Consider the following 14,218-nt stretch of genomic DNA (forward strand, 5'->3'; position numbering starts at 1 on the left):
CATTACTTTTTCGGTGCATTCTTTCGTTCAATCCTGAATAACTCGATTATTTGCACCATTTTTAATAGAGTTTTATATGTCAATAGTTAGCCAATGAGATAGGCTTTCTAAAAGTATCTCAATTTGGGTTAATAAGTTGGACGGTTTGGCCTCTAGAGAGCATCAAAGTTAACCAAGTTATTCATCACTTTTTCGGTGCATCCTTTCGTTCAATCCTGAATAACGCGATTATTTGCACCATTTTTAATAGAGTTTTATATGTCAATAGTTAGCCAATAAGATAGGCTTTCTAAAAGTATTCCAATTTGGGTTAATAAATTGGACGGTTTGGCCTCAAGAGAGCATCAAAGTTAACCAAGTTATTCATCACTTTTTCGGTGCATCCTTTCGTTTAATCCTGAATAACTCGATTATTTGCACCATTTTTAATAGAGTTTTATATGTCAATAGTTAGCCAATGAGATAGGCTTTCTAAAAGTATCTCAATTTGGGTTAATAAGTTGGACGGTTTGGCCTCTAGAGAGCATCAAAGTTAACCAAGTTATTCATTACTTTTTCGGTGCATTCTTTCGTTCAATCCTGAATAACTCGATTATTTGCACCATTTTTAATAGAGTTTTATATGTCAATAGTTAGCCAATGAGATAGGCTTTCTAAAAGTATCTCAATTTGGGTTAATAAGTTGGACGGTTTGGCCTCTAGAGAGCATCAAAGTTAACCAAGTTATTCATTACTTTTTCGGTGCATTCTTTCGTTCAATCCTGAATAACTCGATTATTTGCACCATTTTTAATAGAGTTTTATATGTCAATAGTTAGCCAATGAGATAGGCTTTCTAAAAGTATCTCAATTTGGGTTAATAAGTTGGACGGTTTGGCCTCTAGAGAGCATCAAAGTTAACCAAGTTATTCATCACTTTTTCGGTGCATCCTTTCGTTCAATCCTGAATAACGCGATTATTTGCACCATTTTTAATAGAGTTTTATATGTCAATAGTTAGCCAATAAGATAGGCTTTCTAAAAGTATTCCAATTTGGGTTAATAAATTGGACGGTTTGGCCTCAAGAGAGCATCAAAGTTAACCAAGTTATTCATCACTTTTTCGGTGCATCCTTTCGTTTAATCCTGAATAACTCGATTATTTGCACCATTTTTAATAGAGTTTTATATGTCAATAGTTAGCCAATGAGATAGGCTTTCTAAAAGTATCTCAATTTGGGTTAATAAGTTGGACGGTTTGGCCTCTAGAGAGCATCAAAGTTAACCAAGTTATTCATTACTTTTTCGGTGCATTCTTTCGTTCAATCCTGAATAACTCGATTATTTGCACCATTTTTAATAGAGTTTTATATGTCAATAGTTAGCCAATGAGATAGGCTTTCTAAAAGTATCTCAATTTGGGTTAATAAGTTGGACGGTTTGGCCTCTAGAGAGCATCAAAGTTAACCAAGTTATTCATTACTTTTTCGGTGCATTCTTTCGTTCAATCCTGAATAACTCGATTATTTGCACCATTTTTAATAGAGTTTTATATGTCAATAGTTAGCCAATGAGATAGGCTTTCTAAAAGTATCTCAATTTGGGTTAATAAGTTGGACGGTTTGGCCTCTAGAGAGCATCAAAGTTAACCAAGTTATTCATCACTTTTTCGGTGCATTCTTTCGTTCAATCCTGAATAACTCGATTATTTGCACCATTTTTAATAGAGTTTTATATGTCAATAGTTAGCCAATGAGATAGGCTTTCTAAAAGTATCTCAATTTGGGTTAATAAGTTGGACAGTTTGGCCTCTAGAGAGCATCAAAGTTAACCAAGTTATTCATCACTTTTTCGGTGCATTCTTTCGTTCAATCCTGAATAACTCGATTATTTGCACCATTTTTAATAGAGTTTTATATGTCAATAGTTAGCCAATGAGATAGGCTTTCTAAAAGTATCTCAATTTGGGTTAATAAGTTGGACAGTTTGGCCTCTAGAGAGCATCAAAGTTAACCAAGTTATTCATCACTTTTTCGGTGCATCCTTTCGTTTAATCCTGAATAACTCGATTATTTGCACCATTTTTAATAGAGTTTTATATGTCAATAGTTAGCCAATGAGATAGGCTTCCTAAAAGTATTCCACTTTGGGTTAATAAGTTGGACGGTTTGGCCTCTAGAGAGCATCAAAGTTAACCAAGTTATTCATCACTTTTTCGGTGCATCCTTTCGTTTAATCCTGAATAACTCGATTTTTTGCACCATTTTTAATGAAGTTTTATATGTCAATAGTTAGCCAATGAGATAGGCTTTCTAAAAGTATCTCAATTTGGGTTAATAAGTTGGACGGTTTGGCCTCTAGAGAGCATCAAAGTTAACCAAGTTATTCATCACTTTTTCGGTGCATCCTTTCGTTCAATCTTCAAAAACTAGCTTATTTGCACCATTTTTAATAGAGTTTTATATGTCAATAGTTAGCCAATGAGATAGGCTTTCTAAAAGTATCCCAAATTGGGTTAATAAGTTGACGGTTTGGCCGCTAGAGAGCATCAAAGTTAACCAAGTTATTCATCACTTTTTCGGTGCATTCTTGCGTTCAATCCTGAATAACTCGATTATTTGCACCATTTTTAATAGAGTTTTATATGTCAATAGTTAGCCAATGAGATAGGCTTTCTAAAAGTATCCCAATTTGCGTTAATAGGTTGGACGGTTTGGCCGCTAGAAAGTGTCAAATTTGACCAATTTTTTATGACTTTTTTGTTGTACCTCATAATGCCCCAGCGGGTTTTCCTTTGATTTCAGCATCAAAATATAGACAAAAAATAAAATAAACTGGAAAATCAGGTTATTAAGCAACAGACAAGATTTTGGTTCAGTCAACTAGCTGAAAAATCTCAATCAAAATGTAAGCAAAAAATAAAAAAATCCTGAGATATTGACTATTTGCTAAAATAATAATAGAAAATCCCTCATGGATTCATACATATGCAAATTATTTTGCAGTTCACGGTATGTTTTATTGGATTTAACGCAGGAAAGCTTTGTCAAGCCAGTTTCTTAACTTAGAATATTGTCGGGGGTACATTCCCTTTATTATTGAATTACGTTACCATTTCTGGTTTGTTAAGAGAAAATTGCAAATTAGCTTGTTAGCGAATTTGTGTGGGGATTTATTCGACTGTATTGAGATGATTTTCTTTCTATTTCGTAACTTCCTATCATGAATTTTAAATAAAAAGTAATCGCCATTAGATAAAGCAAATGGAAAATACTATAAAATTAGTTAGTTCTTCACGTTTCTGAGATATCAAATTTCAAAAAGTACGTGAAAAACATTTTTTCTGCTCCCACATTTTTCATCATTTTTAATAAAAGAAACATATTCCAAATTCTGCCAAAATTGCACTTTTGACAAAAAGAAGCATTTTCCAATTTCTGGCAAAACGTAGCCCGCTTGTTTGAACTATAACCAATTTGATATGGGAAAGTGTGTTTTAATTTTTTCTTTGTTTATTGGGTCTTCTGTCTCACAAAAAAAAAGGTTTGTTGGGAAAATGGAATTTCGCACTATTTTCAACTAAGTTGAAAATAACATTAACCTAGTCGTCCCAACACAAAACCACTGACTTAGGCTCGGTCTTGTTACCTAAAAACGCTGACGTTTCGGTGGAAAATCTACCACCGTCTTCAGAGAATCTAAAAAAGAAAGAACACAACGGCAGAACACAGAAAACAACAACTTAATAAATATTAAACCTGATAATGTTCAATATGGAACTCTGAGAAGGGTTTTGTCAATAAAAATTTACATAAATTTTGACTTTTGTCATTCCAATAGGAAAGGTTATCTATTGTTGTAGTGAAAGGTGGGTTTTATAATGAAAACAAAATTACAAGAAATTTCAGTTTCGTTTGATATGACCAAGTGTTATCTCCTCCTCTAGAATATTTAACCAAGTTTGGTCAATATTAATAGAGGATGTAGCAACACAGGAGTCATGGTTTAATCTAATATATGCACTTTCTTTTATTTTACGTCTTTTTGAAAAAGTTTCTTTGTCTATGATACTACATTCATTCCATTTGACTCTATGATCATTATCAAACGCGTGTTGGCATATATTAGATTTGTGAAAGTCTCCAGTTCTTAAATAATTTTGGTGTTCTTTAATACGTTTTTATAAAGGTCTGGAGGTTTCACCAATATAAAATTGATTGCATTCGCAAGGAATTTTATATATCACGTTTCTTGTCGATTTATTTTCATGGGTTTTGAGTTCTAAATATTGTTCTGATGTTATGTTTTTTAGCTATTCGTTTGATTTTGTCAGAACTACCTGGAATGTAAGGAATAAAAAGGTTAGTAAAAGGAAAAGTTTGATTTTGATTTCCAGATTGTTTTGGATGTTCTAAATCCCTAAAACATTTATTAATAAATGTTTCAGGATAGTCATTTTCTTTTAGAACATTTTTAATGAATAATTTTTCTTTATTAAATTGTTCATTATTGCAAATAATTTTGGCTCTATCAAATAAACTTTTTACAATACCTTTTTTTACCATTATTGGATGATTGGATTTGTAGTTTAAATATCTATTTGTGTGGGTTGGTTTTCTGTATACTTTTGTTTCAAATTTGTTTATGTCTTTTTTGATTAGAATGTCTAAGAATGGAAGTTCGTTATTTTGTTCAGTTTCTGTTGTAAATTTGATTGTGGGTTCTATTGAGTTTATGTGAGTTAGAAATTGGTTGTGTTTTAATGTCACGTAAAATTAAATAGCAATTAACTTTACAGTACAAATGACTCTCTATTATCTCAGCCAACAAATCGTTTTCGAAAAACTTTTACTGTTCTACCATCACTAAATGTTTCTTTTGAAAGTGTAGGTAAAACATCCGTCAAACCGTACAAAATTCAATGGCGATTTGAGTGTGAAAAGGGGACCCGCAAATTTCCGAACTAAATAATATCAACCCTTTTGTTGCACCGAAAACTCTCTCAGAGGAAGCAATTCATGACTTTGTCCTGGCACCGTGTTTTTCAATGTAAAATTAATTTGACTTGCGAAAAACAACTTGTTAAAGCCGTGTTTGTAAGGAAAAGTCGGTTTCTTTCAGAATGTCGAGAGCAATTCCCGCACTGAAAATTCCAGTTTTAATTATTTGCCTATTTTTAGGAAAAAAGTTTCAGCGTTGTGAAAGTTTAATTTAGTTTAAACAAGGGAGAGTAAAGTTATCTGGATTTTAGTAAAACTCATTCATTACACTATTCTGTTTATGACGATTTTTTTGATGAATCTCCTCCTCACTATTTATAAGAGAAGAGCAATTAACCAAGCAATTTATGTTTGAATAATTTGGAAATTTGTTGATCTCAAGTCATTGGCGATGTCGAAAAAATAGAAGACTAAAACTGAAAAATAAGTCGAGCAAATTAGTGTACATTTATACCTCAATTGGTAAAGCGTTGCACCGGAAACGCAAATGTTTGCTACGTCACAAGTTGGCCTTAAAATAATTCAAATATCTGATTAATGAAATGTGCAAACCTTCAAAATGACAGTTTTAATGATAAAATCGCCAGTTTAGCTGTTTAACTATCAATTTTTATTTTCTTAAATTGATTTGACTTTCTCAATGTTTTTCTTTACTGTAATTCTGAACTTTTGACAGTTTTTGCGTCAGAATTACATTTTTGACAGTTTTTGACCATTTTCTTATGATGAACCCGGCCGTTTTTGGCAACGTTGCAAAATCGTGCGCAGTCGAAGTACCAGAAGGTTCTAATAGTAACTTGAATGTGCCAGAAGCTTCCGAAACATCCTAATGAGCATCTCAAAGTGCCAGAAGGTTCTAATAGTGATTTGAATGTGCCAGAGGCTTGTGAAACATTTTGGTAGACATTTTAAAGTGCTGGAAGCCTCTAATAGTGATTTTAATGTGCCAGGGACTTCTGAAACACTCTAATGAATATGTCAAAGTGCCAGAAAGTTCTAATAGTGATTTGCATGTGCCAAAGGCCTCTGAAATCTTTTTTTCTAAAACTGCCAGAAGCTTCTAGCAGACATTTTAAACATGCCAGAGACTCCTGAAACATCCTGAAGGACATCTCAAAGTGCCATAAGGTTCTAATAGTGATTTGAATGTTCCAGAGACTTGTGAAACATTCTAGTCGACATTTTAAATTGCTAGAAACCTCTAATAGTGATTTGAATGTGCCAGATACTTCTGAAACATTCTAATGGACATCTCAAAGTGCCAGAAGGTTCTAATAGTGATTTTCATGTGCCAGAGGCATCTGAAACCTTCCAAGAGTCTTGTAAAACTGACAGAAGCTTGGAGCAGAGATTTTAAATGTTCAGAAGCTTCTGAAATATTCTAATGGACATCTCAAAGTTCCAGAAGGTTCTAATAGTGATTTGCATGTGCCAGAAACCTTTGAAACCTTCCAAGAATCTTCTAAAGCTGCCAGAAGCCACTATCAGAAATTTTAAATGTGCTAGAAGAATCTGAAACATCCTAATGGACATCTGAAAGTACCAGAAGGTGCTAATAGTGATTTGCATGTGCCAAAGGTCTTTGAAACTTTCCAAGAGTCTTCTAAAACTGCCAGAGGCCTCAAGCAGACATTTTAAATGGGCCAGAAGAATCTGAAACATCCTAATGGACATCTGAAAGTGCCAGAAGGTTCTAATAGTGATTTGCGTGTGCAAGAGACTTCTGAAACCTTCTAAGAGTTTTCTAACACTGCCAGAAGCCTCTAGCAGATATTATATTGTGCTAGAAGAATCTGAAACATCCTAATGGACATCTGAAAGTGCCAGAAGGTTCTAATAGTGATATGCATGTGCCAGAGACCTCTGAAACCTTCCAAGAGTCTTCTAAAACTGTCAGAAGCCTCTAGCAGACATTTTAAATGTGCTACAAGACTCTTAAACATCCTAATGGACATTTGAAAGTATCAGAAGGTTCTAATAGTGATTTGCATGTGCCAGAGACTTCTGAAACCTTCCAAGAGTCTTCTAAAACTGCCAGAAACCTCTAGCAGATATTTTAAATGTGCTAGAAGAATCTGAAACATCCTAATGGACATTTGAAAGTATGAGAGGTTCTAATAGTGATTTAAATGTGCCAAAGACTTCTGAAACCTTCCAAGAATCTGCTAAAACTTCCAAAAGCCTCTAGCAGACATTTTAAATGGGTCAGAAGAATCTGAAACATCCTAATGGACATCTGAAAGTACCAGAAAGTGCTAATGGTGATTTGCATGTGCCAAAGTCCTCTGAAACTTTCCAAGAGTCTTCTAAAACTGCCAGAAGCTTCTAGCAGACATTTTAAATGTGCTAGAAGAATCTGAAACATCCTAATAGACATTTGAAAGTACCAGAAGGTTCTAATAGTGATTTGCATGTGCCAAAGCCCTTTGAAACTTTCCAAGAGTCTTTTAAAACTGCCAGAAGTCTCTAGCAGAAATTTTAAATATGCTAGAAGTACTTTCACCATTTCTGAATTATTTAGCATAAACTGGTTTGATTTGCAATACATTTTCAAATCAGTTTAAATTTTGGTTTGAAATTTGATCACCTTGTAACTCGGTTATTGTGGGGAGTTCAGGGAGGGTGAACCACTCAAATTAATCGTCTTGAGCTTCTCTTTCCAGTGGTGGTAAAAAATTCTATCTTAAAAATTGTGTACAGGGTGACAAAAATAGTGAGTCACCATAATTTTTTTGCACACCCTGTATACTGGAAGCAAAAACGGTTCTTAAAACTTACGATGTTGGGTTAAGGAGTTGATTAGGAACATTTTTAGCCTCTTGCAATTTTTTGGTAAGTTTCACCGTTTTCGAGTCATTTAGAAAAAACTGGTTTGGTGCAACAAATACATATTTAATCAGTTGAAATTCGAACATGGTTTAAAAGACAGTCAGGGACAAAAGAGTGTAAAACCCACTTGGAGGAAGAAAATGACTGTTTTAAGCATATTTTTGGAATCCTCATTAAATTTCCTATTCAGTAACCTAAAAAAAACACTACAAAATTTGGTACAGTCAGGGAGAAAAGCGGAGACAAAATTTGAACTGCCAGAAACACAGTATTTGTAATTTACTGGTAATTTACCGGTCAAATTTTCTTGTTAAAGTATTTACTTGCAATATCTTAAAAGACTGTTTTTTTTTCTTTACCGAGTGATCTAATTTGAATAGATTTTCCTTTGTCACGTCTCCTCCGGCTCTAAAGTACTTTATAGGAACGGCGGCTGAATGAAAAATTGAATGTACCTTCTGCTTTCCTTTCACACACACCCTTCGTAACGTAATGCGGTCGAAAATATTCAATAGGCAACCCCGATTGGCGGTTGTGTGTCGAAAAATACAGGATGTGTCACAATTAGTGATCCCAGGTAGCTAGCAATAAACAATTGCCTCAAAATACACCTAAAAGATGTTATATTTAAGTGTCAATCGATGATTTCATCACTATAACATACAAGATAATTTTTCGTACTGCTCTTTTTGGGTCACCCTGTAGTGTGCGCAATCACCGGGTATAAAATTATACAGTGTTTTACCAACTTTTCAAAAAAAATTGCAGTCTCAAAGCGAGCTAACAAACATGTTTGTGTTTAATTAATTCAAACCATTGGTTGATGCGGTTTTTGGTGGTGGGTTGCCACGAATTAGTGGTTCACCCTGTATACTTTGTCGGAACAATTAAGTGACACAAAGCAATTGTAATAAAAATTCTGCAAACCTTACTGAAAATATAGCCAATTGGGGTAATGACAACGAAAAAATTAAGGGAAGTATTAGACCCCTAACGACTCCCTCGAGCAGCATTTTAACGTGTAATAAAAAAGCATATTGCTCCCTAAAGCCACAAAGCTAAGTAATTAAGTCAGGCGACACTAATTTCTATTTATATATTACTTCTCAAAAGTTTGTTGGTTAAATAGTAAGTAAAAAGTAATCATGTATAGCAGACGATTTTAAGCTAAAAGTTTGCAGGGTACAGTCTGTCTCTATGTTGACATTGTTAACTTGAAGTACAGTTATGAAAACAACATTAGAGTACTATCATCTGCTTTAATCATGCTTTAGATTGTCACGTTTACAGGGACTACATGGATAGGACTATATTTTGTGGCACGAGACGGAGTCTCCTGACTCGCATCCCTCATCGCTGTTTTAACTTACTGAAGGACTACAATTTTAAAAACTCGCCAACAATTTAGTTTTATAGTTAGGACCTTTATTTTCTTAGACAATACCTAAATAGAGTGTCTAGTATACTGTTAGCTGAAATAAGTAAAATTATCACACACGTTTCCACAAAATTTTAAAATTCAATTACGATTAGAAGTCAAGGCAGAAGCGACATGTAAACGATGGGGCAGCACACAAAAATGTTATCTGGGGTTATGGGCAATTCGTTTTCATGTGCAGCCGTTACAAGGCCTCGGGATTGGGGATGTTACGTCCGTATATTGGACTTGTCCCATATATTTTCCCTTCATGTAGGAGCGGAAATGACGATCGAGCTACAGAGCGTTTCATCTCTTACAAGATAGGAACGAACTGATCCATGTCCCGATAGAAATTGTTATTTAGCCTTGAAATGAAAAATTGTTCGATTATCTTTCACTTAGGCTTTTCTTTATGTATGTACTACCCATACTCTTATTAAAAGTTTCTCTAACTTATGTTAAATTGCTATTAAGCTTTTCTAATTTATTTTACAATTTTTAATACTTTTTAATCGCTTTCCAAAAATGATTTTTTTTTTATCCATATCTCGGAAACCAGTGACGATAGATTTTTTCTAATTACCTACGTCATCGTGTTTTATGTAAAAAAGTGCCTTAATAATGTCTTAGTTTCAAAACTCCCTTCGGCTTTGTTAAAAAGCTGTAAGCAATCGATTAAAATGCAGCCTCTGACGTTTTCCCAATTTTCCGGAAAACGGAGAAATATAATTTAATTTGGAAACTGGAAATAAGTTTCACATAAAATTCTCTAAAACTTTCCCTATTTAACCGACTCTGTAGCTCTTACGATTACCGAGATTCCAATACATGCAGAACCAATTTGCGACACACTGTATTTAGTACTTTAAGGCAGTTTTCAGCATGAAAAGTTATCTTTACAAGATTTTTGACTTTTTAGGCCTGAAAGCCAGTTTGAACACTGTTAATAGTCTTGAAAATGTAATTTCAAGCTTCTTCACTATTAAATTGACTTCTACTCTCATCAGTGCAAAAAAATTGGAGCGTTTCTAAGAAATTCGGACTGATTTTAGTCCTTTAAGACTGAAAAATCAAATTTGAGACTATTTATAATAGCAAAAGTCAAGTTTAAGACTCTTCAGTAAGGCAAGTAAAAAAGTTTCAAATGCTTTAAAAGCAGTCCAGATGCTTCAAGGCTCTTTAAACTGTCCAAACACCTTCCAAATGCTTCTAAAGTGGTGTGAAAAGGTTTTAAAACACTACAGAAACTCCAAAATGCTTCTCAAGTAGTGGAAAGCCTTCCAAAACAGTTTAGAAGCTTCCAAAAGCGTTTAGAACACTCTAAAGGCTTCCAAATGATCTTCAATTAGTCAAAAAATTTCAAAGCTTCCATAAGTTTCTAAAACCGTCCACAAGTTTTCAAAATACTATAAAAGCTGTCCAAATTTTTTTTTAAAACATTAAAAAATCTTCCGTATATCCGTATTCTTCTAAAGAAGTTTTCTGATCTTTTCTGATCCGTCTTTTCAGTGTAATTAAAGAGAAACAGAACTAAACAACAAGACTTGCATTTTAGCTTAAGAAGAAGCAATTATTGAGGGTTTCTGAATTGCACAATAAAACCAACTTACTTCAGTTAGTTTACATAAAACATGCGTGGGGGATTTAAAATAATAGTAACTGTAATACGCAATTTATTGGCACTATAACCCTGTTTCCTTAATGAAGTCCTATTTTAAGACCCTGATTTATGGTACTTTCCATGATGAATCATGGGCGTGTCAGCTAACCAGCAAATAATGCAAAAGGAAACCGAAAGTCATCCAGCAAATTTGCTTTAAAAGCTCCACAACGTTAGTCGTGATATCTTCAGAGCCCGAAAGCATTTTCTACACGTAATTTGACGTGAGACAAGTTGAAATATTGCAAATCTTTTAAGCTTGCGGTTGCTGCTCTTTTACTAAAATATTTCAATCTTTTTCTAACGTGTTTATTATGGTTACGTCACGGCACATTGCATTTGCAAACCTTACTCAAATATGTGAAAAAAACACCCTTGTAAGTGTTTATTTTCGTCTCAACCAGATTGTTAACATGTTTTTCAGTGTTAATTTCTAATATTCCAACTACATGTTTTGTTAATCATGCTATAGAAACCTTTAAGTAAACCAAACTGTTCGTTAAAGACTAATTTTGAAGAGTGTCAGGTTAATTTAACCTTGGATTAACTAGACTAGACTATTTTTTGAGTATCAATTTAGTGAGCTTTCTTAATTTTGTTTAGTAGTAACTTTAAACGTGTTAGTTGTATTATTTTTTGTGAAAACTGAAAAAGTTGGGTAAAAATCCATTTCTAATTCACACTGTTAAAGACGTCTATTTATCGTCAGTAGAAACGGTTTTCAAAGGATGTCCTCCAGCCGCCATTGTTACCAGCCAACGTTTATTCAGTCTTCTGGAGGACAAACAAAGTATTACGTTTTGACAGTTTTTCAGTTGTGGATCAAAACGTCATCCCGACTAGAAGTTTGTGTTATTTAAAAAATATAAATTCAGTAAATGAAAGCAGATATTCTAAGATGACAAAATAATAAAATGCACGAGGCAAGATTATAGTCAGAATGCAGTATTTTTAGCGATGAAAAATCACTACGCTCCTGCTATGCAGGAATATAAAATCAAGCTACGAACAATAACAGAACCAATTTGGTATAAATAAAGCTGAATAAAAGAGACAGTCAGGAGGCTCCGTCTCGTGCCACAAAATGTAGTCGTCCCGTAGTAAACCATTTTCTAAATTATAATAACCGCGAGTGCCAAACCGTCCAGGAAGCTGTCCTCATCATCTAACAAATCTAAAAACAATCTATTCAATAATTTAAAGTGTATATGTATTTACTGAACTGATAAACCGATCATTTTATAATTAAGTGATTTAAACGTATTATGAACTCTAAATCGATGACGGTTGGGAGTTTTTAAATTTTTTAAACTTGTAATGGTAATGATGATTAACTAATTGAAGTTTACTGAATTAGTTTTCTTTGAACTCTTTGCTCTTCCATAAAACGCTAATTAATAACCAAACAGGAAATTTGTTCGCAGATAAGAAAAGAGGAGGTCTTATTAATATTCTAGGACAGTTTTGAGTGATTAATACGCGTCGATATCTCGCGTAGTGACAGCGTGAATATCCGGTTTAAATTTAAATTACCCTAATCACCATTTATCAGTTCTCTAGACGCTTGGTATGGAAAGGAGCGTACAATGTGCAAAAATTATTCATTGACTATCTTGGATGTTGAATGATGTACGCAAAACCGGTTTATATGGGGACTCATTTTCTATAGGAGAACGTTTGTTTTATGGGAAAAAACCTCATTCAGTCACTTTGACACTAAGTCAGTTATATTTACAGTAAAATGAAATAGTCAGGATGCCACAAATATTACTTCCTGAAATATCCGAAAACAAACATAATGTGCATTAGAATAATAAATCTCCAGAAATTAATGATGTGTTTATGTAATTTTTGTTGACAACTGACCAATGACACATTGACTTCATACAACCCTTGGATTACCACACCCATTTTCTGTAAATTAATATTTAGATGGCAATTTTAAAATATGATATAAACTGACTTGCTTCAAGTTTTCTTAAACCACCAACTAAGTTTAATCCCAAATAGGAAACTTAGTCGCAATACCGAGGACAAGGCGAAGCCCTGAATTAATTTGGGGTTAAGTTCCTTGGCTTGTAGACAAACTAGACCACTCATTTAAGGATTATTTGCTGACAAGCAAGCCCATGCTTTGTACTACATATCTCCTCTTAATTAAGAGTTTAGAATGCTATTTACATGATTACTTTCAAGTCTGTCATTTTTGTAGTTTTCGCTCAATATCTCAGGAACGCTTCAAGCTAGATCATTTTTTTTTGTCACAGACGCACCATAGTGGTACGCCAATTTTACTCTCTTAACACTTTTTTTGTAAAATACACCGTTTGACTTTAAAAAATTAAAAAGTAGAATTGCCAAAGAAAATTATGTGTAGGTCCTTCTGATTTTTGTGATTTTTTTTTAATTTTGAAAATTAACTCTCTTTGACTCCTTAAATACATTCAGGTGAACAGTACAAAAATTTCAAAAAGTGTCATTTGTCAAAATGTAATTTTTTAAGGGTTAAGATTAATTAAAAAAGTCTCTTTGATTGAGCAAAATCCAATATAACCGCAGTTAGTAGAGCAGCCCCGAAAATTTCTAATTTAGGCTAGATTTTTGTGCACTTTTCCTAAAAATTGTAAATAACTCGCTTATATGAAACATTCTGTATATAAGCACCATATAAGAAAAGAAATCTTATAAAAGGGGCTCTCACGTGACGTAGAGCGGGTACGGCTAGATTGCGCCGTTTGGCCGCTAGAGCGCGTCAAAGTTGACTCTTGGTTTTTGTAGTTTTTGCTAAATATCTCAAGAACGCTTCAAGCTAGAGGTTTAATTTTGTTTGCCACAGACGCACCATAGTGGTACGCAACTTTTACTTTCTTAACACTTTTACTGTAACACACACCGTTTGACTTTAAAAAATTAAAAAGTAGAATTCTCAAAAAAAAATTCATGGGTTGGTTACTTCTGATTTTTGTAAATTTTTTTTTTTTTATTTTGAAAATTAACTCCGACTCCTTAAATACATTCAGGTGAACAGTACAAAAATTCCAAAACGTGTTATTTGTCAAAATGTCATTTTTTAAGGGTTTCACGCACTAAACTGTCAAAATGGACACAACCTGAAGATCATCTTCGAAACGGTGCAAGTTAGAGCAAAATAGACATTAGATTCGTCTTTCCCAAGTTAAGATTAATTAAAAAAGTCTCTTTGATTGAGCAAAATCCAATATGACCGCAGTTAGTAGAGCAGCCCCGAAAATTTCTAATTTAGGCTAGATTTTCGTGCACTTTTCCTAAAAATTGTAAATAACTCACTTATATGAACCATTCTGTATATAA

General features: G+C 33.6%; 1 long non-coding RNA gene across 1 annotated transcript; it reads right to left on the reverse strand.

Annotated features, from left to right (window-relative positions):
* Nucleotides 1–3,473: 3,473 nt before the first annotated feature.
* Nucleotides 3,474–4,227, reverse strand: LOC145729643 (uncharacterized). The gene is made up of 2 exons (XR_014178425.1): nt 3,609–4,227; nt 3,474–3,558 (listed from the first exon to the last, which is right to left on the reverse strand). It is a non-coding gene; the product is annotated as an uncharacterized LOC145729643 (long non-coding RNA).
* Nucleotides 4,228–14,218: the final 9,991 nt, after the last annotated feature.

The sequence above is a fragment of the Ips typographus genome, linkage group LG5 (genome assembly GCF_016097725.1).
Source record: "Ips typographus isolate SLU linkage group LG5, UJ_Ityp_2.0, whole genome shotgun sequence".
NCBI classification, from domain to species: domain Eukaryota; kingdom Metazoa; phylum Arthropoda; class Insecta; order Coleoptera; family Curculionidae; genus Ips; species Ips typographus.